A 22,434-nucleotide genomic window follows, 5' to 3' on the forward strand; every position below is an offset into this window, starting at 1 on the left:
TCTGTGCACGTGAAGACCCCCGCGTGTTTACTGGAATCCTTATGCTTAATCTTTAGGTGTCCTTGCTTAAAGGACATTGCAGACACATGTGTACTCCCAATATTCCTCTACTGATTGTATCTAAAAGATAAACTTTATCTCAAACTGTTATTACAATAAAAGCCTAATGAGGCAGGCAATCGAGGCTGTCTGGTTCCTTTAGCCAGGCAATCCCTTAGCCCTCTTTTTCACAGCAAATGTTGGAGTAATCCATTCACTGTCGCTCAGGGTCTGCTGGTCAGCCTCAGCATAATATCTCTTTTCATAATACTTTGAATTCTGTTAAAAGGTAAAGCACATAAAAATATGATTCCATCAGTATAGTACATGGTCACAATGTAAATAGGTCCATGGTGTCAGCCATGCATGGAGGCACTGCATTTGAACAGAGGTTCCTTGAAGGGACGCAGAATGTTCTGGGAGCATCACCAACCATCTGACTAATTGTCCTTGTTGTGATCTTTAAAGTGCTTAATCAGCTCTGTGAGTCTGACTGCAGAATTTAGGCTGGAACACAGAAAGAAGCAGAAGGTTAGGTCCCTGTCCCAAAAGACATTTCCATTTGGGCTGGGAAATAAGTTAAATAAATCTTTCAATTTTTTGTATATTCTCTCTACAAGAGCTCTTGGTATAATGATAGGAGACAATTCACAAGTCAGTGTTTTATATATATATATACAGACCATAAGTTCTAGCAATGAGGCAGTCACCTGAGCTAAACGAAAGAAAGAAAAGGTTTGGAAAAGAAGGGGTTAGGAAATCCAGACTTAGAACAAGTACTCCCTGGGACAAATATTCTCTGATGCCCACACTTGGTTGCAGAATCCATGTCATCCTACCAACTTATCAGAATTGTTTGCCCTCGCCAGTTTTGCTAAGTGGTTAGACTCTAACCATTAGAGTGTCAGCCTGGGCACTGAAGGGTTATGGGTTTGATTCTCAGTCAAGGGCAGGGACCTGGGTTGCAGGTTTGCTCCCCAGCCCTGGTCAGGGCACATGCGGGAGGCAACCAATCAATGTGTCTCTCTCACATCAATGTTTCTCTCTTTCTCCTCCTCCCTCCCTTCCATTCTCTGTAAGAATCAATGGAAAACATATCATTGGGTGAAGATTCACACACACACACACACACACACACAACACACACACAAGAATTGCTACCATAGAATTGCTGGGAGATCTTTTAACTCTAGAGACTGGAGTTGGTTTGGGATGGGTCCCAGGATACTTTAAAGTTTCCAGCTGATTCTGATATGTAAGCAGGCTGCACATCACTGGCCCTAGGGCAGTGGGTCTCACACTGTAACAGGCATCAGCATTGTCTACAGAAGGTGTCATTGCTCTGCCGTCTGGTCTCCACGGCCTTGTCCAACGACATGGCCTGGTTGCCCCAGTAAACTCACTGTGGCTGCTGATTTTATCATCTGTGGTTCTCACCCTTAGGGCAGTGCTCTTCAACCTTTACTGGGCATAGGAACCACCTGGAGATCTTGTGAAAATGCAGGTTCTGGGTGGTTGCCGGAGGCCAGGAGGAGAGGGATTGTTTAGAGCAGTGGTTCTCAACCTTGGCTGCACATTAGAATCACCTGGGAATCTTTTTAAAATCCTGATTTCTGGGCCTCATCCTCCGGAAATTCTGTTTCTTTATTACTAATGTTGTGGCCCCACCCCATAACAAAGAAACAGAATTTCCGGAGGATGAGGCCCAGAAATCAGGATTTTAAAAAGATTCCCAGGTGATTCTAATGTGCAGCCAAGGTTGAGAACCACTGGTTTAGAGGGATGGTATAGAGTTTCCCTTTCACAAGATGAAAAGAGTTCTGGAGATTGGTTACACAACAATGTGAATGCACTTAAGCATTACTACACTGTACACTTAAAAGCAGCTAAGATGGTAAACTTTGTGTTACGTGTATTTTAGACGATGGTTTAAAAATGCAGAGTCAGTGGGTGTGGCCTGGGGCCTGAGATTCTGCAGTTCTTATAAGCCTCTAAGTGAAGCTGATGCTGGCCCTGAGACCGCACTTGCAGAACAAGAGTGTGGTGCATCAGGATCACCTGCGGGATTTGGTTTACTATAGATTCTCCATCCCCATCTCAGGGATCTTGACTCAACACATGTGACAGGGGCCTCAGATGTAGCCGCTCTGAATTCTCCCCACTTTGAGAAAGAATCTTTTATGGGTACTTCCAAAGGTGAGACAGATAATTTATGGATGAATGTTTGAATATCTGAAATAAACGTTTCTGTGTGCCTTCCAAGTCTGTAAAATGGTGGTCTTCTCTGGGTTCAGAGCTGAAAGAGGAAGTAGACACCAGAATCTAATCAACCATCACCCCGTAGGCAGGATGTGCATTTGTGATTGTGCTGGAGCTCCTGGAATACCACATCCCTCAGCAGATCAAACCTCAGGGTTCCACAGCAACTATTCCCCAGGCCTCCTGTCTTATGACCAAACTGCACCCCACCCCATCTCCAGTTCACAGCAAGACCCAATAACCCACTGACCCAAACTTAGTCCTGGAAAGTCTAGGGAACCCTAAAGCCATGCAAAAATGCGACAGTTGCTATTTATGTGCATTTGGTATGTGACAGGACCTTAGCCCACCATCTCTTTTAATCTTCTCAACAACCTGTGAGGCATTTACTGTTATTACCACAATTTTACAGGTGAGAAAATAGAGGATCGCCTGGCTGGCGTGGCTCAGTGGTTGAGCGTCGACCTATGAACCAGGAGGTCACAGCTCGAGTCCCAGTCAGGGCACATGCCCAGGTTGTGGGCTTGATCCCCAGTGTGGGGAATGCAGGAGACAGCTGATCAATGATTTTTCCCCCTCATTATTGATGTTTCTCTCTCTCCCTCTCCCTTCCTCTCTGAAATCAATTACATATCTATACTAATAAAAGGGTAATATGCTAGACCAGATATCTTCCAGGTGTCCTTCTGGACAAAGCCACAGTGGCGGAGGCCGAGGCAGAAGCAGTTAGGGGCGATCAGGCTGGCAGGGGAGAGCAGTTAGGGGCGATCAGGCAGGCAGGCAGAGTGGTTAGGGGTGATCAGGCAGGCAGGCAGGCAGGTGAGTGGTTAGGAGCCAGCAGTCCAGGATTGCGAGAGGGATCCCGGATTGGAGAGGGTACAGGCCGGGCTGAGGGACCCCCCAGTGCACAAATTTCATGCACCAGACCTCTAATATATATATGAAAAGAAAAGAAAATAGAGGATCTATAACTGACCCAAAATCATAGAGCCAGTAGGTGACAGGGCCGGGATGTGAAACTGGCTGTGTCTGGCAAGGATCCCTAGGCTCTTTACGGATTTTGGCTTTTCATGGGCCAGGAATTGGGGCCAAGAGTGGATTGCAGCTGAGGAGCACTAATGAGCATCAGAGCTGTGACCTGTATGCCAGAAAAAAGTCCTCCATCCAAAGTCCGCTTGTCCAGTACTCACTGTCCCCAGCACCCATCTGTCCTGCTTTTCTTATGAACTGCACAAATGTCATGCACCAGACCTCTAATATATATATGAAAAGAAAAGAAAATAGAGGATCTATAACTGACCCAAAATCATAGAGCCAGTAGGTGACAGAGCCGGGATGTGAAACTGGCTGTGTCTGGCAAGGATCCCTAGGCTCTTTACGGATTTTGGCACCAGTTGTCCTGGTGCTGAGGCAGCTCCGAGGAGGAGGCTTTTTCATGGGCCAGGAATTGGGGCCAAGAGTGGATTGCAGCTGAGGAGCACTAATGAGCATCAGAGCTGTGACCTGTATGCCAGAAAAAAGTCCTCCATCCAAAGTCCGCTTGTCCAGTACTCACTGTCCCCAGCACCCATCTGTCCTGCTTTTCTTATGAACTGCCACAACTTCTCATAATCTCCGTAAGAGGATTTCTACTTAAAGCCACTCCCACCAACTGATAAAGAAGGCCTTTCTAGCAAATAATAAACATATTAAAAGAGTAACATGTTAACCTAAATGGGTTCATGGTTGGTAGAAAATGTACAAGAAAGTCACAGTGGGAAGCTTAGGGGATGCTGAGGGATTTTCCTCTTAGGAAAGATCTTTACTAGTAAAACTAAAAGGGGCTGTAGGTCATCTGGTCCCACTTTTCATCTTAAAGATGAGTTTCCATCCAGGGCAGTGAAATACAAACAGGGTTTAATATGAGGGCCCTCTTGTCAGGTTTTTTTTCCCCATTTAAATCCCCCCACCTTGTTCTAAACAGGAGTTGAAGATGAGAGTATTAGAATGTGGGTCTAAATATGTATTCAGCACTTATTTGACAGATTCTGTGCTAGAAATGCAAAAATCAAAGTGAAGTGCCCTAAGAAACCTACAGTGTCCTGTGTGTGCATAGTTGTCCTGGTGCTGAGGCAGCTCCGAGGAGGAGGCTGTACAATTCCTGGGAGAGACACCTGAGCGGATTCCTGAAGGATGGCAGGTGTACGAGTTTACTAGGCCAACAAGCAGTTTCCTAGAGTTACGGGAGCCTACCAGGCAGAGCCAGGGAAGGGCACTTGGAAGCCCACAGCAGGATTATTTTCCCTGGAGCTCAGGGCCAGTGGGAAGAAGCAGAAACACACAGAGCGGGACCAGGAGGCGGCCAGAGAGGTTTCAGGGGCAATGAGAGTGTGGCTACAGGAGGTAGTGGCAGAGGTGTGCAGACTGCATGAGCCAGAGGCCTGGGCCTGCCAGGGCTGAGGGGGAAGGTGGCTGCTGGATGGAGAGGCCAGCCCAGGAGACAGGGACCTGCTCTCACTCAGCTCGCACAACTGAACTATGTAGCTGCTGACCCTCCATGTGGACCTCAGAGTCAATGGTGATGCAGAAAAATACCAAAGGAAGATAGAAATAAACAGCTGCCAGAATCTGAACCTGAAAGAAATATTAGTGCCTTCACAGACTGATGAATTTCAGAGGGATGGCGGGAGTGGGTGGTGGGTGGGAGAGATTTTTTTTTTGCATTTCAGGTGTGCCTTTTATTTTTAACTAGGGGCCCAGTGCACGAATTTGTGCACCTTGAAAGGAACTGTGGGCTGTGAGGCTGCAGTAGGCACAGGGGCGGGTCTCGGCCCATCCTCCCTGCCCCCTCCAGGCCCCTCCCACCTCGGCCCCAGTCCCCTGTCTGCCAACAGCTCCCGCTCCTGCCACCACCACTCCCATGCACTCACGGCACCAGCCCCGCTCTCACCCGCTGAAGGCTTGGAGCAATTGGGGCTGGCACCAGCAGTGGGTGCAAGCAGGGCTGGTGCCATCAGCGGGTGTGAGCGGCAGCTGCCCTGATCTCCCCTCAGGAGCAGGGGGAGGTGGAGAAGCCCTGAGGGGTGATTGGGGCCAGCAACGTGGGCAGGAAAATCAGTAATAACATATACTTTTAAACTATATGAATGTGTTCATGAAAACAATCCCTGCCCCCAGATATTATAGAGGCTAAGAAAGATGATGTCATGATGTGATTACACAGGTGATGAATATTTTTGTGTAAAGACTCAACAATGTGCTACAGATGTGATAATTAATCCTGAAATAAATGTACTGGGAATTATTAAGAAAAAATAAAAGAAAACCTAAAACTTTCATTGAACCAATAAATTGACAGGTGTTTTCTTTAAGTCAATTTAAACCCTCGAGTTAATTTGTTCCCCATGCCTCCTTGTTTCCAAGTTAAACATCCTGTAATTTCAAATATTATTTTTGTGGGACTGAGATCCTTTGCCATTTTAGCTACTATTCTGTGACCACATTCCATATTATCTCTGTCACTTAAATTGTAGTGCTCAACAATGAAACAAAACACTTCAAGAATGGTATAACTAGGGGTAGTGGGTATGGGCTAGAAGGGGTCAATGCGGGGGGGAGGAGGTACATCTGTATTACTACTTTCAACAAAGATAAATTTTTTAAAAGAATTAAAAAATTATAAAAGAAGTATTATAGTTTGTTTTTTAAAGTTATTAATGTAACCAAAGTGAAGTTTGGGTAAGTGAAAGGTCATTTTCCCCCTCCCCAGACAAGGCTACTGGCTATTGCTGAAAGTGCTAATAATGACAATAAGCAGGTTAATTCAGCTCTTCATACCTGCCTCGCCCTTGCCAAGCACCGTGTCCCCCTCTTTCAGGCTTTAACTCTGTGCACAGCTCCTTCCAGCTTCCTCTGGGCTCTGCCAAATCCTGGACTCTGCCAACCCCCCCTCCCCCTCGGGTGTTGGACGGCCTCGCAGGCTTCCTGGCAGCCAGTCTCCGTGGGACCATGAGGTCAGGGTGGCCTGATTCCTGTTTGCCCAAACATAGGAGAGCACAGTGTTGTTTCAACCTGTTTTAAACTGCTGATATTAGAGAGTTGGACTCTCTCCATACACACACACACACACACACACACACACACACACACACTGCAACCCAACAATTGGGAAAGACTTTTTTAAGTTATTTGACCCTCAGAGGGTTACTGTCACGGGGAAGGGCCTTTGCTCCATTTGAATCACAGTGTTTGATCTGGGACAGATCTTATATTCAAGATCTTTTTCTTTGGATGTGGCATGTATAAAAATGCAGTGGATCATTAGTAAGCAATAAAAAAAAACAATCAAATCTTGCCATTTTCAACAACATAGATGGACCTAGAAGGTATTATGCTAGTGAAATAATTCAGGCAGAGAATAACAAATACCATGATTTCACTTATATGTTGGGTCAAAAAACAAAACAAACAAACAAGCAAAACAGAAACTTCATATATAAAGAGAACAAACAAAACAGAAACAGCCTCATAGGTACAGAGAACAAATTGATGGTTGCCAGAGGGGATGCAGCTGAGGGGATGAGTGGAAAAGGTGAAGAGGAATAAGAGGTACAAACTTCCAGTTATAAAATAAATAAGTCACGGGGATGTAGTCAATACATCATAATACTTTATATGGTGACAAATGGTGAATAGACTTACCATGATGATCATATTGTAGGTATATAAATGTCAAATCACTATGCTATACACTTGAAATTCATATAATATCGTACATTAATATTAATTTAAAAATTTTTTTTAAATACCTAAACAGGTTAAGTAACATGGATCTGGTCATACAGCCAGTTAATGGCAAAGCTAAAACCATAAGTCAAATCTCTTAGCCAGTGCTTTTCCATTGTTACCTCCTCTTAACTCCCCCTCAAGCCATTTGTAAAAGAAGTACCCAGAGAAATAAAATGAGTGAAGTAGAGCAAATCATTAATAATCACACTGGTTTCTTGATTAAGAATCTAAGTAAACTTCCCTTGAAACATATTATAGGGAAAGTTCCTACAGAACCATTTAGTTTGGTCAGATATTTCTTCTTTGATTCCTGTAGCCATCCCTAAAGAAATGGCCCAGAAGAAGGCAAAATTTCAATCCAATAAGGAATCTTTTGGGCAGAGAGAACTCTTGCCAATATGAGCATTTAAGCCTCCATAATAGATGTGAAAAGCATCTACAGTTCAAAGAGTCTAAGAATCTGCATATGCTTTATAAATACTAAGATAATATTTCCAGGAAACTGGAACCAAATTATGAGAAATATATCTTTGTATTTTTATACATGCAGCACAAAATTCACTTTCCTGAATTTAACCTAAAAGCTGTATAGCAAACCATTCTTTACCCAAACCACTTTGCTCTGAATCTAAAGCAATTGAAGTAAAGATGTCTGGAGCCTCAGATGGGAAGAAATGTATCCCCTATAACCCATGTCTCTTGCCAATACTAGTAGATGATACTCACACTGGAAAAGACAGCTACCAAGTCAGGGTCTTTGTATTTCACATTCTCCCGGCCACATTCAAAAAAGAGGATTTTTAGCCATTAGGAGACATGTTCTGGAATCAGAGAAAAGTTAACCTATTTGCCTTTTGAAAATTCTGATCGTATAGTTTTTTATATGCTGACTTGCTACCACCACCAGGATTAGGTTAGTTTTTTAATCCATCTGGACTGTGATGCATCATAGTTAAAGTTTTTACTTTTGGGGGGGCAGGGGTTGTACTGAGAAGATGTACATCATCTACAGAAGAATGTCTGTCTCAGCTACTATTTGGACTCAGTCCCAGGAATTCATCCTAAAAAAACATTTCCCAAGGGGAAATATGCTAATCACACAGAGATGATTGCAATCAGCTTTAGGATAGCAAAAGGGAAAGAACGAGCAACAATTAGACAGTGGTTAAATAAACTATGATAGCAATTCAGTTAGAATCTGTAACCATGAAAAATGGAACATAGAAAAGCATATAAGAAGCAATCCATGTGAGTATTATACCTCGTAATTAGACACTTTTGAGTTTATAAGTTGTTTCTGCATCACATTATCTCATTGGCTCTTCACAGCAACTCTATGAAACAGAAGTTGTTCTCGCCATTTGCTGATAAGAAAACCAGCTCGTGGAGAAGAAGTGGTTTTCTGTGGTCACTCATGAAATATTCAACTCATTGACCACAACGATTTAAAAACCATAGGTACAAAGACCAAGACTGGAAAGACCATAACAAGTTGCAAAAGTTGCTCTGTTAAAACAAAGTGTTTTTCTTTAAAAAAAAAAAAAGTGTTTTTCTCTAGGGGTATGTGTGTATGTGTTTGTTTTTTGTTTTGTTTTCTGTAAAGCTCCTTTAAACACTGGATATCTTTATGGCTATATATCTTAATCATTGCAGCTGTGTTTTTCAGCTTCCTTAATTGACATCAAATCGTGAGAGAACCTATAACACAGGTTTTCTTTGTTTTCCCAGGTACACACAGGTCCTATGTGTGGTCTGCATTCCCATACCGATAGGAAGACTGTCTGGGGTGGCCAAACAAATAGCTTTTACATTTGGCTACTGTGTCCCCATTTCCAACACTGCTATGGCCACAAGGGAGCCCAGCCCCACTGAATCTTGCTTATATACCCATGTATATACCCACTAAAGTGATTCTCCTTTGCAAAGCAAGTCCTTGAGTAGTTTGCGGTAGGAAGTTTCCAGAGCTGCTTTCAGGAGAGGTGCCCTGGAGTAGCAGAGTGATTAGTAGCGATGTAATAGAGCTTTCAGCCTGTGCTCCAGTTTTTGTTGTTGTTGTTTGCTTTTAAATATATTTTTATTAATTTCAGAGATGATTTCAGAGATGAAGGGAGAGAGAGAGATAGAAACATCAACGATGAGAGAGAATCACTGATCAGCTGCCTCCTGCACACCCCACACTGAGGATCAACCCCGCAACCCGGGCATGTGCCCTGACCAGGATTGGAACCATGACCTCCTGGTTCATAGGTCGATGTTCAACCACTGAGCCACACAGTGGTTTAATAGGACCAATCTCCCATCCCCATTGTCTGTTCCCTCTGTTTCCCTTTGTTCTCTTTGAGTCTCAGTGTCTTTTCTAGGACATGAGCCTTCTCCACTGGGAATGTTCAATCTAATTCAAAGGAACAGCGGAGCATAAAACAGGATCCCAATTCTCTTTGTCAACAAAGAAGCGGCGTTCGCTCTCATGGCGCTCATCCCTTCTCCGGGACAGCATGAGCAATTTCTGCTCAGAGGCCATTTTTAAAGGATGACTGCCTGGCTGTAAGTTGATTGTAAACATAAATATAACCGGAGAAACTCAAATCCCGAGACAGTATTTAGTTATAAGTGGGCAGTCAGTGGATATGGTGTGTGTGTGTGTGTGTGTGTGTGTGTGTGTGTGTGCGCGCGTGTGCGCGCGCGCTCTTGGGTTAAAATTCTCACGTTTTATGGACTGCAAATACTTTCAAAGATCCCAGTTTGAAAAACATTACACTCATAGCTTTTAGCTGCAGTCCCTTTACTTTCTTCCCTTCGAGAATCAAGTTTATTTATTTATATTTTAATATATTTTTATTGATTTTATAGAGGAAGGCAGAGGGAGAGACAGAAACATCAATGATGAGAGAGAATCATCAACTGGCTGCTTCCTGAACACCCCTCACTGGGGATCAAGCCTGCAACTACCAGGAATTTAACCTCAACCTCCTGGTTCATAGGTTGATGATCAACCACTGAACCTTGCCGGCCAGGTGAGAATCATGTTTCTTAAAAGAATTGTCCACACACAATACCTCCACTTCCTTCTCTGAAGATTCCTGCTTCAACTCCTGCCACTACACTAAGACTGTTCTCCCAGCAACTTCTTTGGAGAAACCAATGGGTACAGTTCAGCATCATCATGCAGCTTTTTGACTCGATCTTTCCCTGCTCTTCTCTGTCCTCATGACCCAATATGCAGTGTCCTCCTAAAGCCCTCTGCCCGCACATGCTCATGTACAGTACCCCCAACCCGTCCTCCGTCGATGACAGATAAATACCCCAAGTCCCCAGACAGCTCCAAGCCGCAGATTCTTCACTGTTTCCAGGATCTCCCACCAAGAGATTAGGCTTCAGTTGCCCATAGGGTGACTTGCATGATAACACTCCCTTTTGTTTGTTTTCTTCTCTTCCCTGTTTCACATCCACATTTCCCTACCACTGTGCTTGGGATCACCTCCAAAATAAACTACTTGCATTCAAATCCTTGTTTCGAGATCTGCTGTTGTTGGAACCCCACATAAGACACCGTATTTCTGCTGGGCAGTAGCTACTTCTTTGGGATGCTGGAGATGTGGGGCTGCTAGTCTTTACATTGGCAGACTCCAACCAAAAGACAGGAAACCTGGGTGACACGGTGTACAAGGGTTGGCCTCTGAGAGGCTGGACCAGCACAGAGAAGGGTGGGGGTTACAAGGAGGAAATGGGTGCAGTAAATGGGACATAATCAGCTCAGTGCAGTTAGAGCAACATGCTAGCCTACCAGGCTTCTTTGATAGAATTCTGTGTGGCCATTGGGCTAGGTGGGCCCCTAGGCCTTAGTAGGCCTACATATATTTCCTGATTTTTTAAAATAATAGACACATTTTACTTTTGCAAGAAGAAAAAAATAAAGAAAATATATGTCAAAAGTTAAAAATCATGCTTTTAAGTGAAACGAGTTGCCTTTATTAAAATGACACATTTTATGTTTGTGACTCAGGAGAGCCTAAAAGTCTAATTTGGTCTTCCTTTGGGGTCCATCATGATTAACCTACAGCACTATAATTAAAATGGCAATATCTCTATGTAACAGCTACCATGGTGTTTCAGTATAGGGGCCAGGTGAGAAAACAAGTGAATCTAGCATTATAATTACACCACAGAGCAGAATCCTATCTAATAAAAGGCTAATATGAACATCAACCTAACAGCAGAATGATCGGTCACTATGATGCTATGAGACGCACTGACCACCAGGGGGCAGACGCTCAACACAGGAGCTGCCCCCTGGTGGTTAGTGTGCTCCCACAGGGGGAGCAGCTCAGCCAGAAGCAGGGCTCACAGCTGGCGAGTGCAGCGGCAGTGGTGGGAGCCCTACCTCCACGGCAGCGCTAAAGCTGTCTGATGCCCACTGGGAGCTCCAGACTGCGAGAGGGCACAGGCCAGGCTGAGGGACCTCCCCCTCCGCCACAGTGCACGAATCTCATGCACCGGGCCTCTAGTCTATATATATAAAACTACCTCCACGGCAGCGCTAAAGCTGTCTGATGCCCACTGGGAGCTCCAGACTGCAAGAGGGCACAGGCCATGCTGAGGGACTGCCCCCTCCCCCACAGTGCACGAATCTTGTGCACCGGGCCTCTAGTCTATATATATAAAAGCCTAAGCGACTGGCTGAGTGATAGCTATGATGTGCAATGACCACCAGGGGGCAGATGCTCAATGCACAGGCATGGAAACATGGAACAGACTGATAAATCTCAGAGGGAAGGGAGGAGAGTGGGACGAGATTAACCAAAGATCTTATATGAATACTAGAGGCCCAGGGCATGAATTCGTGCACTGGTGGGGTCCCTCGGCCTGGCCAGCTCTCCGACATACCCTGAGGGGTCCCAAATTGTAGGAGGGTGCAGGCCAGGCCAACGGACCCCACCGGTGCATGAATCCATGCACCAGACCCCTAGTCAATTATAAAAGCCATGTGTGGTTATGAAAGTTCTGCTCAGGGAAAACCATAAGAACTGAATTAGAATTAGGGGTCTAATCTCAAGCAATAAGAATCAGGGGTCTAATCTCAAGTCTAGCCCACTTTTAAATATATTTTCTTTAATTCTTTAGGGTACATAATTTAAGAGATGTCTGGCCATAGAAGAAAAAAGTCCAATGAAAACCAATATAATGAATATATTTGTTAGAATACATATTGGCAGCCCTTTCTCCCGTTAAAAGAGTCCATCTTTCTTTTTTTTTTTTTCTTTCTTCTTTTCTTTTTTTTTTTTTTTTACAACTTTTGGTTTAACAGATGTCAGAATTCCTAGCAAGAATCTGGCAGGACTTTGATCTTTTCACAATGAGGTTCATTCTGTACATGGGTGCACATTACAATGATACCCACAACACATTTTCATCTCCATGTAATTATCTCCCTTTAGAACCCTGTGCACTGTTAATATTTGGTCTGGACTAAATAAATGCACTTAATTTTTTTATTTTTGTAAAATATAACTGAAATTTACAATTTTAACCCTTTTGGGGTATACAGTTGATTGGCATTAACTACATTTATCATGTTGTGCAATCATCACCACTATCCATTTCTAGAAATTTTCATCTTCTGCCGCTGAAACAAGAACTACCCATTCTCCACCCACCCCTGGCAATTGCCATTCTACTGTCTATCTTTATGAATTTGCCTACTATCAGTACTCCATATAAAAAAAAATCCTACAATACTTGTCCTTTTGTGTCTGGCTCATTTTACTTAGCATAATGTCCTCAAGCTTCATCCATGTGGAGCATATGTCAGAACTTAATTCCTTTTTAGGGCTGAATAATATTCTATTGTATGGAAATGTCCCATTTTGTTTATCCATTCGCCTGTTGATGGACACTTGGATTATTTCACCTTTTAGTTATTGTGAACAATGCTACTATGAACATTGGTGTACACATATCTGTGCTACTATGAACATTGGTGTGCTAATATCTGAGTCCCTACAAATTTGATTTTTAACAAAAATCTCATGCCTTAACACATACATCATGTGTGATGAGTATGTAAACCTTCTTGAGAGACTTTCCCTTTGACAGGTTAAATCTCCAAAGATGCCTGGCCAGTATGGTTCAGTGGTTGAGTGTCATGAACCAAAAGGTCATGGTTTGATTCCCAGTCAGGGAACATGCCCGGGTTGTGGGCTTAATCCCAAGTAGGGGGCGTGTAGGAGGCAGCTGATCAGTGTTCCTCTCTCATTGGTGCTCCTAACTCTCTAGCCCTCTCTGTCTCTCTCTAAAATAAATAATAAAAAAATATTTTAAAAATTTCCAAAGACTTTATAAAGAATTCATACAAATGAAATATTTTTATAATTGTGAAGTACAGATAGAAAATAGGCTTAAACCAGGAGAGAGACTTAACACAGAGGAAATACAGGTGCAGCAGCTTGATGACCAGATATAAATATTAAATACCACAACCACCGTAACACATCCTGCATTTCTTCTTTTATAGATATTTGTCCTAGTTCCCAGGAACTGAACATAAACTTGGGAGGCTGGGTTAGTTAGAGTGCTCTTAGCATGATACTTAACTTTAGTGAAGATTATTTTGTTTAATTTTTTTTTCTCAATGTCTCCCCCTTCACAATACAGACCAGGCAAAGAGCCTGAGCTGAGGTGTATATGGGGTGAGTTTACTCTGCCTCCTATTTCTGTACAGTCAGTGTAAGCACACAGCCTGTGGTAAGCACCAGGAGGCCTGTTTAATATTTATTTAAACTTCTCAAACTTATTCTGTAGGTTAAAATAAACTGTTCGTTTTCTTATTTGAAAGTGGACTTTGCATTTTTAAATCTATTTATAAATTCACATAGCTGCTATCCCTGGCCCCTAGGAACTTTGAAAGAGATTTTGTTTTGCTTTCAAATACTGTTAAGGTGTGTGTGTGTGTGTGTGTGTGTGTGTGTGTGTGTGTGTGTGTGTGTGTATTCCCCACAACCTGAGTGGTTTTCTATAAACACAGCGAGCACATTCACTCGTAAGGTGAGACAAGACAGATAAAACAGATGGTTAGTTGTGCATCAGCCCACATGACACCAAAGGTGCTGCTAATTTTGAGAACCATGCAGATGAGATGTCAGTGGAGCAAGTATGTAGCTCAAGCAAGCTGTTTAACTGTAAGCCCCTAGCACTACTCCTGCTAGCTATGGGCTGGAACTGTTGCTAGGTAACCATTTTGAAATGGACACCTAGCGACTATTAACTGCCATCTTCCTTTTCTGTTCTATCATTCCATGAAGGGAGTTGCAGTTTCTAAATTCAATCTAACATCAAAAGTCGGGGATGGGGGGTGGTGGTGAGGGGGGAGATATCTTAGACTATTAGTGCCTACTAATGGAAATACTTAAAAGAAAAGCAACATGCCTTCTAACAGGCCACTCATGAATAACTACTTTCTTAACATTTCCATTGTTTTAGGTCAATGGAATTTACTTCACAAACCAACATGTTAGTGTTCTTATTTTGGGTTGCTTTACATTTTTAAAGATTATACTTTTTGGAATTTCTCCCAAAATTCAGTAAGTGTGTACTTTAGATATAAAGGAAATAAAAGCTAAATTTATACTGTTTAGCTCATTTAAATAAGTCTTTTTGTGAGGATACAAGTTATGCTATTGAATAATTATCATTCCATGGAAAGGCATAATCTTTTTAGGAACAAAAGCCCACATTTTGGGGGGCATATCTCTCATTGGCTAGAATTAGGTGGTTAAGAAAGTTAAGTAACCCCATTGTGGGGGGGGGGTGGTAATTGAAGAATTGGTGGAGGGGTAAAAGGCAGTGAGGAACATATACAAGTAAATTCTATATTAGTTGGGATTAGATTCATTCGTGACAGAAAAGTCCAAATAAGAGCGAGGTAAGCCCGGCCGGTGTGGCTCAGTGGTTGGTTGAACAGTGACCTATGAACCAGGACGTCAGGTTTGATTCCCAGTCAGGGCACATTTCTGGGTTGCAGGGTTGATTCCTAGTAGGGGGCCTGCAGGAGGCCGCCAATTGATGATTCTCTCTCATCATAGATGTTTCTATCTCTCTCTCCCTCTCTCTTCCTCTCTCTGAAATAAAAGAATTTTATTCTTTTAATAAAAGAGTGGTTAAGGCAGTAGTTTCTTTTTTTTTTCATGCAAATTCAACTGGTGTAGTGGCTTCACAATCATAAGAAGACAGGCAGCTCCACCCACACAGAGCGTCCTATCTACCCAGCAGGAAGGAGGAAAGTGAGAAGGACACACCCCTCTGCTTAAGGACACTTCCTGGAAGTACCACATCTCACTTCCCGCTAGAGCAGTGTCTCTGTGCAGTTTCTTCTGCCTGCAGTCTGACAGACTCCACTCCGTTCCAGTTGAGGTCAACACTTTCCCCAGTGAGGCTGTTTCATGCATTTGTAATTCACATAGTTTTGTCACATTCTGGGATCCCTCAACCTCCTAAATGATTTCTAAATTTGTACACATTAGGCTCACTCATTATGCTACAACATTCTATGGGTTTTGTCACATATTGTTTAAAACATCAATAAACTGTATCATTGTTATATTGCTTTAATAAATTATGTATAATAATAAAAGCATAATATACTAATTAGACCGAACAGCCGAATGACCTTCCAGATGTCATTCCAGACGTCCTTCCAGACGAAGCCGCCGAGGCGGAGTGCCGGGGTTCATGTCCCAGCATCAAGAAGGGTTCAGAAATCTGGAAAAGGGGCTGTGCGTAGATGACATAGAAATCCGGGGACTAATAAAGAGTCCGGAGATGAGTTATAATTTTGAAAGGCACTGGGGGTCAGAGGACCTTCAGCTAAAGGAACTGAAGACTACCTCCTTGTCTAGGATCCTTGCTTTTATTAACACAATTTGTCCTAAGGCAAGGTGGAGATAACACACTTCAAAGGTTAAGGTTTCAAAGGGTACAGAGTCCATTGTCAGAATGGGGGAATAGCCTACGGCTGATCAGGTGTTTGGCCAGTAGGAGGCAATAACATGTAGATTAAGATGCCTTTTAGCTGTCTGGCAGCCACAATCAGTTTCCTATTCAGGTTTGGGGAAATGCCTTTAGCCATTCCCAGACGGTGACTACATGTGTGACTCAATCCTGTTGAGTCCCCAAGTTTCATCAACCTTTTGATGAAACTCTTGAAATTATGACATGCTGGAATTGGTCTACGGCAGCGGGGGCCAAGGCAGAGGAGGTTAGGGGCAATCAGGCAGGCAGGAGAGCAATTAGGGGTGATCAGGCAGGCAGAGGCGGTTAGGGGCAATCAGGCAGGCAGATGAGTGGTTAGGGTGATCAGGCAGGCAGGCAGAGTGGTTAGGGGTGATCAGGCAGGCAGGCAAGCCAGCGATTAGGAGCCAGCATCCCAGATTGCGAGAGGGATGTCTGACTGCTGGTTTAGGCCCAATCCCCCTGAGGGGTCCTGGATTGCGAGAGGGTGCAGGCTGGGCTGAGGTCCCACCCCCACCCCATGCACGAATTTCGTGCACTGAGCCTCTAGTATTTAATAATTTAGTATATTAATATATATTTAATAGAAACAACAGCACATAATTTGCTTAGGGTTGCAAGCTGTTAAATTGCAGAGCTAGGATTCAAACCCTGATGAATGGATCTGCAAAGCCCTCTTTCCTTCTACCTCGCTATTTTCTTTTTTAAGAATCTTAACCTCTGAGTCTTCTCACTTTATAGGAAGAATTTTAGATTTCCTGTGTGGGGTCACTTGCTTTTTCCCATGTATTGGCACAGCACTTCCTAGATATCAGTTCAAGCTTAAAGAGTGGATCTGAAAGGGGTTTTTTTTTAGAATTGCCAACTCCATTGGATGAAAATGGCACATTGACAACTGATTTGATAATCTATATATATAAAAGCCTATGACCGGTCGCTATGACGTGCACTGACCACCAGGGGGCAGACAATCAATGCAGGAGCTGCCCCCTGGTGCTCGGTGTGCTCCCACAGCTGGAGCACTGCTCAGCTGACTGACGGGCACCACACACCAGGCTCATGACTGGCGAGCACAGCTGCTGCAGTGTGAGCCTCTCCCACGGCACAAGCCTCTCCCGCCTCCATAGCAGCGTGCTACCAAGTGGTGGCAGGTGTCAGGCGCAGCAGGGCTGGGATGAGCAGGAGCTGTGTGGCGCCCGGCCCCACTACTACATCCCTCTGCGGACATTGGACTGCTGGTTTTGGCCCCAAGGGGTCCCGGATTGCGAGAGGGAGCAGGCCAGGGTTATGGACCCCATCGGTGCATGAATTCATGCACCAGGCCTCTAGTAGATCAATAAAGGGCACAGACTTGTCAAAGTGGTGGATAGGGCATCACTATACAAGCCCATCCCATCACCCACATTTCTTCCCCCTTGGATCAGGCAGCACCTATTTGCAATCTCTGCTACTTTCAGCTGCCCAATAACTAGCTGATACTCCCACCCATCCATCCCTCACCACCTCATTACCCTGCCCTCTCACCTCGGAGTTTACAATGTACTTACTGGGGTTTCTCCCCTTACTTCTGCTGGTGATGGCTGATGGCTGTGGAGGCTAAAGCAAGATGGAACTTGTGCTGTGGCAGAGGAAGGAAATGAGCATTATGTCAAAAGGCTGCCATTTGCAGAAGAAAATAACTGACTTTTTCATAGAAACTCACAGCTAAAATTCAAAATCAGATCACTGTTTTTCCCTTCCCTGATCTGCGACTCCAGTGCATTCTATGGCAGAGACCACTGTCTTCTCTAATCGATCCTTCCCTTCTTCCTTGGTAACAGAATTATTGATTGACACAAGGCTCAGAGCCATCCAGAATACTGTCTTCCAGACTCCCTGGAAAACTACTCTAGTTGATAAATTGCCTCCCACTGGGTACAGGTTAACAACAATTCAGACACTGCTATCCATGTGTATTGAACAATCAAATAAATGAATGGTGGATGGTGGGAGCCAGGTTTCTCACTCTTGGAGCAGGGGGAAGTGGCTAGAGTGATCCATGTGGTAATGGATTAGAGTTGGAGACATTTGTATGAACTCATGCTTTGCTTAATATGGATACCAATGGTTATATATAAAAATGTTTATGCACATATGTAAATACCTGGGTTAGTTCCTTTCTCTTTCAGCTGAGAAGCAAAACCACCCCAGTAACAAGGGACATACCTATCACCCAGATCTTGATTTCTAATACCACTCTCCAATAAAAGGAACCAGGGTTTCTTAGAGAAATGGCTGATTTCTAGGCCTTGGGCAGGAAAAATGCAAAATAAGGCTGGAGCATTTTATAAATCCAGACATTAAGGAAGTGCTAAAAAAAAAAAAAATCCACAACAAAGGAGTATGTTAAAGGACAAGGAACAAACAAAAAGAGTTTCCAGTGACCAAAGCTGGAAAAATTTGAGCAAGAAAACAAAGAAGGATTTATTGGATTACTGTATAAGCCAAAGTATATTTTTGAAATCCTTAAACTTATACTGATATAAATGACTGAATAGATAAGAACTTCAAATAACCTATGTAGATATCTGCCCTCAAGAAGGTGAGCCACAATTCCCTACTCCTTATGTGTGAGAAGTACATAGTGACTTCCTTCTAAAGATGGGGAGGGGAAGAGAAGGCAGTCATCCTATATAATAAAAGGCTTATATGCAAATCGAACCAATGGCAGAACTACCGGTTGCTATGATGAAAACTGACCCCCAGGGGACAGATGCTCAATGCAGAAGCTGCCCCCTGGTGGTCAGTGTGCTCCCACAGGGGGAGCGCCACTCAGCCAGAAGCCAGGCTCATGGCTGGCGAGCTCAGCAGCGGTGGTGGGAGCCTCTCCCGCCTCCACGGCAGCACTAAGGATGTCTGACTAACGGCTTAGGACTAAGCGGTTAGTCGGACATCCCCCAAGGGCTCCCGGACTGCGAGAGGGCGGAGGCTGGGCTGAGGGCCCCCCCCACCCGAGTGCACGAATCTCGTGCACTGGGCCTCTACTTGTAAAATAAGTGACAGTGGAGAAATCTGACACTTATTGCCTCAGCCATGTGATCAAGGCTAGCATCAACAATGCTAAGTCATGTTGAGTGTATACATATATCACATCCTTTGACATGATGTGATGAAAATGGTGTTCTATCTCTGTGGTCTTCCTCTCAAGAACACTTAACCCCAGTCTAATGACCAAAACATTCATCAAATCCGAATTAAGGGACTTTCTACAAAATACCTGATGAGTGCTCCTCAGCACTGTTAAGTTCATTGAAATGAAAGTCTGAGAACCTGTCACAGTCCCGCAGACCCTTAGAAGACATGATGATTGTAATGTATCCAGGATGGGATCTTGGGATAGAAAAAGGACATTCGGTAAAAACTAAGGAAATATGAATGATACGGATGTTAGTTAATAATAATGCATCAACATCAATACATTATTGTGTCATTATATTGATTGTAACTAATATGCTAATGTAAGATGCTAATAATAGGGGAGACTGAGTATCTACACTAATAAAAGAGAAACATGGTAATTGGCGTACGACCGCTACCCTTCCCATTGGCTAATCAGGGAGATATGTAAATTAACTGACAGCCAAGATGGCGGCCGGCAGCCAGGCAGCTTAAAGCGAACATGAGGCTTGCTTCCTTCATTGAAGGAGGAAGCCAACGTTCCCCGCCTGCGCTGCCGGCCTCTGAGCTGGCAGTTTGAAACTTTGTAACACTTTCAGCCATATATCACATCCTTTGACATGATGTGATGAAAATGGTGTTCTATCTCTGTGGTCTTCCTCTCAAGAACACTTAACCCCAGTCTAATGACCAAAACATTCATCAAATCCGAATTAAGGGACTTTCTACAAAATACCTGATGAGTGCTCCTCAGCACTGTTAAGTTCATTGAAATGAAAGTCTGAGAACCTGTCACAGTCCCGCAGACCCTTAGAAGACATGATGATTGTAATGTATCCAGGATGGGATCTTGGGATAGAAAAAGGACATTCGGTAAAAACTAAGGAAATATGAATGATACGGATGTTAGTTAATAATAATGCATCAACATCAATACATTATTGTGTCATTATATTGATTGTAACTAATATGCTAATGTAAGATGCTAATAATAGGGGAGACTGAGTATGAGATATATGGGAGCTCTACTATCTTTATAATTTTTCTGTAAATCTAGAACTGCTCTAAAATAAACCTTATTTTAAAACAATGCTATATGAAAAGTACTTGGCACTTTGTAAATATTCAGTACATGTGTATTGGCCTGTACTAGTTGTATTATTGGTACAATTTCCCAAACTGAGAGAACAGAATGGCCTCTCTGGCCTGGGAATTCTGTATAGGAACTCCTATTATGGGAATTCTTCCAAATTCCTGTGGAGTTAGTTTCACTCCTGAGAGGGAGTATAGAACATGTTTTTAGAAAGAAAACAAACAGCCTTAAAAAAACACACCAACATCTAGCATCTGGACAAATATAGACTTGCACATCAGAAAGTAGGGAGTGACACATGAGCACAAGCGAATGCTGAAACTGACTCACTTCATAGAAGATAACAGAGATGCCATGAACTGACTGATTAGTCACACCACCCTGCTCTAATTGTGATTACAAAAGCCAAACTGTTTTTATGGGCAACACCCAGTGAGCCAGACTAAACAGGAGGAATTAAGGGGGTTTTTAATAGGAGTGCTAAATGATGACACTAGCCTCTTGCTTCAGAAAACCTACCCCAAAGCAAGCCCAACAGCCTAGAGCAAAGCAGGGTAAATTATTCGGTTTCCAAGAGCTTAAGTAATCAAGTGATTATAAAGCAAGTCCCCGAAGGGAGGCGAGGACTCTGGGAGAACTGGGTTCTGGAAGCAACCAACAAGATGCCAAGGGCGAGACACTGATACAGGCAGGGTGTTTAGTCCTTGCTTTCCAAGAGCTGAGTTCACGTCTTTTTTCTTGCTGATTTTTTAGAAAAGCATTTCTTTTTCTGTAATTCTTTCCTCATTTGGATCTGTTTTTGTATGTTGCCTTAGTTACCATTCACAATTAAGCAAGCAAGCCAACCAAGGAAGTACTAAGTGTAAGAACTTGATAGAAGACAAATGAAAACCATGCATGGGAGTAACTCTCATAATGGTTTTGTTCTGGAGGGATTGGAATTGTTAAATGTAATAACTAGGGTGATGCAACAGGGTTATTTTACTTTAAGCTGTCACCATTAGAACTTTCAGGCATGAAGAACTAAATTCATTTTCCTGCGAGCGAAAGTGGTGGTGATGAAAGGACGTCTCCAAAATAAAAATTGACACATTTTGAGTAACTTTTGTTTATTACGAATAATTATTTTGGAGGCAGTTTATATCATACAAATGACCAGTTTGGTCTTGTAAGGCTCACGTAGCATGTCAACATTTTGATTAATAATCACTGTATCTCACAGTTGTATAGCTTGTTACTTATATTTTAAGGGGTGTTTCACACACTTTATCCTAGTTGTCACCTTGACATCTTTTTCACCTTAGCCCAATTTGACTTAAATCTGAGATATGTAAAACTAGAGCCTTCTAAGAAATGACCCCAGGGTGAAGAATACCATAAGATATTAAAACTATTGAAATAGTTTAAAATATCTGGATTTCAAGAGAAATCTAGAAACCATTGTATCCACGGTCCTCTGGCTTGGCCTCCTTCCTGGATTCCATTCCCAGGTCACGTCAGAAGAGGCTCTTCCATCTTTGCTGGACTTTAGAAGCTTCTTCTAAAACTCACGAAACCCAGACAACATCCCAGATAAAATAAATCGGTATCTCAGGGGTGGAATCCAGGTATCAGTACTTGTAAAGTTTCCAGGTGATTCTAAAATGCAGCCATATTTGAGAACCACAGTCCCAACAGAAGAAGAGACTTTTCAATAAAAAATGAGGTTGTGTGATCCCTCTGGCATACTAAGTTTTGGGGTCATATCATTTCTAGTAATGTCTGAAGAATCATCAGTAAAATTAGACTTTTAAATTCTAATTTTATAGACACGACATACAAGGTTTTCCCCCTATGTGTGCAATAGATTTGGGGTGGTTTAATCCACTTAAAAACTAAATGAGGGACAAGCATTAATGAAACTCATTGGTAAATTAGTTACACGCCATATATTTCAGCCGAGAGAGCAACTTACTTTGTGAATTACTGGACACAGATTGAGGAACAAGTTCTTGAGAAAACATTGACAGTAACTGAGTCACCTGCTATCACAACAAACTGACTTCTCACCTGAGAGACTTTCAAATTCATGAATCTATACTAATAAAAGGATAATATACTAATTAGACCAGTCAACT

General features: G+C 43.0%; 1 long non-coding RNA gene across 1 annotated transcript in view; it reads right to left on the minus strand.

Annotated features, from left to right (window-relative positions):
• Positions 1 to 342: 342 nt before the first annotated feature.
• LOC106725729 overlaps positions 343 to 22,434 on the minus strand; it is a 33,928-nt gene continuing 11,836 nt past the window's right edge. The window contains exons 3-5 of the long non-coding RNA XR_001361657.1: positions 19,961 to 20,073; positions 17,593 to 17,686; positions 343 to 546 (exon numbers count right to left, since the gene is read on the minus strand). This is a non-coding gene — a long non-coding RNA (uncharacterized LOC106725729). The remainder of the gene's footprint in view (positions 547 to 17,592; positions 17,687 to 19,960; positions 20,074 to 22,434) is intronic.

This window comes from Myotis brandtii, unplaced genomic scaffold (genome assembly GCF_000412655.1).
Source record: "Myotis brandtii unplaced genomic scaffold, ASM41265v1 scaffold185, whole genome shotgun sequence".
Classification (NCBI taxonomy): Eukaryota; Metazoa; Chordata; class Mammalia; order Chiroptera; family Vespertilionidae; genus Myotis; species Myotis brandtii.